Source organism: Dendrobium catenatum, unplaced genomic scaffold (assembly GCF_001605985.2).
Source record: "Dendrobium catenatum unplaced genomic scaffold, ASM160598v2 fragScaff_scaffold_621, whole genome shotgun sequence".
Lineage (NCBI taxonomy): Eukaryota > Viridiplantae > Streptophyta > Magnoliopsida > Asparagales > Orchidaceae > Dendrobium > Dendrobium catenatum.
The window spans coordinates 19118977-19123050 of NW_021319083.1; positions in this window are offsets into that span (position 1 = coordinate 19118977).

Genomic DNA, 4074 nt, shown 5'->3' on the forward strand with positions numbered 1-4074 from the left:
GATACTTATTTTGAGAAAAAAGAATTATTAGATTCCTCGCAAAACATCAACAGTGTTTTGAGTCATTGATATCCTAGACAAACTTTACATAGGACGAGATTTAAAATTATTGAATATGATTATATTTATCTCAATTTAATCCAAAGCAAATTTTTTTCCCACCAAAAAAAAAAATTTGCACAGGCTTAATTGGAAAAGCCAAAAAAGGGATCAGCAGCCAGTTACTTCATGATGTCTATATTAAATCACTCCGTCTTCCGTAAGCTGTTGGCCTTGATTTATTAATTACTTTGCAACAGCGCAAACTTTGGATTAAGACGAGGGTATCACTAATTGTCTCCTGAGATCAAATATTTAATTAAAATTAAAGATAAAAATTTTCAATAGTACAAAATAAAAAACAAAATATTTATCATCAGAATTAAAAAAAAAAAAAATAGCTATCTAATCAAATTGTTGAAATGAAACAGTGGTTTTTACATCGTCGCAGCCTTAGGCCTGACGTGTTCAATCATGATTTCTATGCTTTCTGCTTGAAGTTTACTGGGTATCAGGTATTAAAGGCTCTCAAACAAATTTTTTTTCTTAGAATTTATAAACCCAAAAAAAATTTCCCAAAAAAAAAAAACAAACCGAAAAAGGAAAGGCCCACTGGGATTGTTCTTATTCTTAAAAACCTCAGGCCTACATTTTTCTAACACTTTTTCATAAGATCATTTCAAAAATCATTGCCTTTGGACTCAAAAATATCATGCCTTGTATTATCCACACTAGTCATGCTGGCTTTATTAAAAATAGAATTTCTATTGATAATATCATCTTGACTAAAAAGCTTTTTAGCAATTTTTATAGGGAAACAAAGACCTTATGCTTCGTGCAAATTTGAACGTGTGCAAAGCCTTTGACATGATCTTCAGAGTTATATCATTTATATAATGCAACAGAGGGGTTTCCTTCTTGGTTTATTGGCTAGATCAGAACTTGTATTCAGAATGTGTATTATTCAATTTTCTTTAAAGGCAAACTTGAAGGGGTTTTCAGCCCCATTTTTGACATTAGATAGGGTTGTCCCTTATCTGCCATCTTTCCAACTTGTTTGAAAAAGCTATAAACTTCACATGAGATCTTGGACACAAACTTACAAGCCAAACCCCCCTCCCTGCTCTCTCTCTCTCACTTACATATGTTCTCTTGTTTGTCATTTCTTAAATCATTGTGGGCTTCTTGCTAAATGTTGGAAAGAAAAGTATTGCTATCCAAGAAATATTACACTGCTTCTGCTTCTATTTCTTGTAGATCTGAACTTGCATGATTGCCCTTACTATTTTCGGTCAATGTTTGGCTTGCCTTCATTAGGGGCCTTAAAACTATACATAATTTGCTTGTCTATAACGTTCAGATAAACGCTTGTTCTTTTCAATGAAGATGAAAATATTAAATAAATTGTTGTTTGAATGTGAATTTACTTTTTATCATCTTTATTGCATTATACCTTTTCTCGTCTCTTTTCTTCTGAAAATAAATTTGACTTAATTTTTGGAATACATTCATGATATTCAGCACTTTTCGCATTCTGATAAATAGATTTAGTACTTAAGTACTTTCTGTATCATTTACTTCATATGACATGAAATAAAACAACAAGAAATATGATAACTTGACTACTTCTCAGGCTTCTCTAAACTTGTTATCTTGGAAGTTATTATACAAAAAAATTATATACTCTAACCTAAATAGATGAGGTGGATGAGGAGTACAAGCGAATTTGTTCATCAAACATGGGGAAACAAAATGTGTGCAGGAGTGAGGTGAGTTTGAATCTTTGAAGGATTCATAAGAAATTACTAGCGGACAAGTAGAGATGCATCGCGATGTCCATGCAGTGCTCTCATAAGATGTTGGCCATCACCAAATGTGAGGATCAAAAGTTTTGACTTTATTTGGATGAATTTGAAATGCACGCATAAAATAAGGGTTCTTATATGTAACATTGGAATAAGTTTTCAAATTTGCCAAATCACCTATATATTATAATGCTTGTATTTTGTTTATATTTAAAATCAAAAATATATGAATATGAAAATCTTTGCTTTCCTTTAATTATAATTAAACTTTTACACTCTATAATAATAGTATAGACAAATAAACAGTCTAAGATATTGAATTTTTCTTTTGAGCTTATTGTTCGTGATTTGTCGAAAATATTTCCCCACCTTGGACTTTTAAAATATACCGTGGATTTACGCTCATATTATATTTTAAGAACATAAACTAAATTTACGCTGAATATGTGCGCTCGTATTTAACATATTAATTAAAGCTCTATTTAAGCGAGACAACAACAAAGATAGTATAGATTCAGATTTTGAACCGAGACATATATAGAACATTGCATTGTAAAGTATGTCCAACAGAAACTATGTCTTACTCAGTAACTATACTACATACGCACAATCGAGTAAATCCCTTCGTTAACTTTATGAGCAATATATATTTTTAGCTAAATTGAGTTGGTGGCTGGCATATAGAACGTGCGATTGGGCATATATAGCTCGTCGGCTGTGTCTGGAAATGGAGTGTGGTGCGGGTGCCTATAGCTGTTGATCATACTTGCTTGCTCTATTTTATGCTTTCAGGTGAGGACCACATTTTTCCATTTGAGTCTTCTTAGGACCACTTTGGAACTCATTGTGAGTGAAGCAAATTGGTTATGCGAATAGTATGCATACAATTATCAACTGTATATGTAGCCATAAATGGCAACATAACATATCAACATCACGCAGCCAGAGGAGAGTATTGTAGTGGACCTTAATCATTTCTAATGATATTCAAATATGCCTTAGTTGATAGAAAGCATTTATACTCGCATCGTTAACCCATCCATATCTCGACATCTGATGCAATATGGCTCAAATTAGTGCTTTACCCTCAAAAATTTAATTATATGAGACACGCCGAAAGGATAGGATTAGTTAGAGCGTACTGTTAAGAGAGAAATTTTGATATGTGTAAATGAGATCTTATAGACGTATTGGCAACTGCATTGATATCTGGGAGTTTTATTGTGTTATAGAGTTTATATCTCCAGACATCTATGACGTCTACAAATAAACTAAGAAAACTCAAAAACAATAATTGTAATATAAGAGATCCTAATACTCATATCTCAAGCTAAATAATAGTCTCGGTTTGATAGGCGCATTACTTTTCAATGGTTCTATTAAGGGTTATTAGATTAATGAAAGTCATGGACTTTTGATAATTGGACCAGATATACTAAATGTGACAAGGTTAATGACTTTGTGGCTCTCTCGGAAGAATTTTGGGGAAAAAATAAAGAAGGATTGCAGGGTTTTACGTAAAAGAGCTTATAGACTTTGGTTTAGCGGATGTCTTTTCTTACTGCCTTTCTTTAAAAGCAGCTTTGTGTAACATAAAATCTAAAATTTTTTTTATTAAAAATTTATTTTTTATTATGAGAGCCGGGTAAGAATAGTTTGTTCCCAAAATGAATGTTTACTAACCCGAGCTGGCTTGTAGATGCTGTTTCAATAAAGTTTGTTTTTTTTTTGCAAAGTAGAGCATTAACCGAATATTTGAACTTTATAAATTTCTTTTAACTAGTTTAGAGGTATATACTCTTAGTAGATTCTGGAGTTTTGCGTTGAGGATAAATAAGATTACTCATTGTTTTTTTGGGGGAACTGTAATAGGCCATAAAGCCAATGTTCATTGATAGAAAAGATACCATAATTACAAGAGAGTTAGGGAAGTATATAATCATGAGAAGCATGTAAAGATAAAATGTTTTGGTATTGAATTTTGGTAAATGAGTCACCGCAAAAAATTATAAGTGAACCTTGCATATACATTGAGAAGAGACTTATAATTTGACAATTAAGAAATGGAAAACACTGACCAATTACCAAAAATGAATATTTAAGCACAAATAATTAATCGAAAGTAAGAATATAAAATTAAGAAAAAATGATCTTGGCGCATAGAACTTCTTGATTGCTCGAAGGATCAAAGCCCAAGGCATGTTACTCCCATTCCCATTTAAGCTCTAAT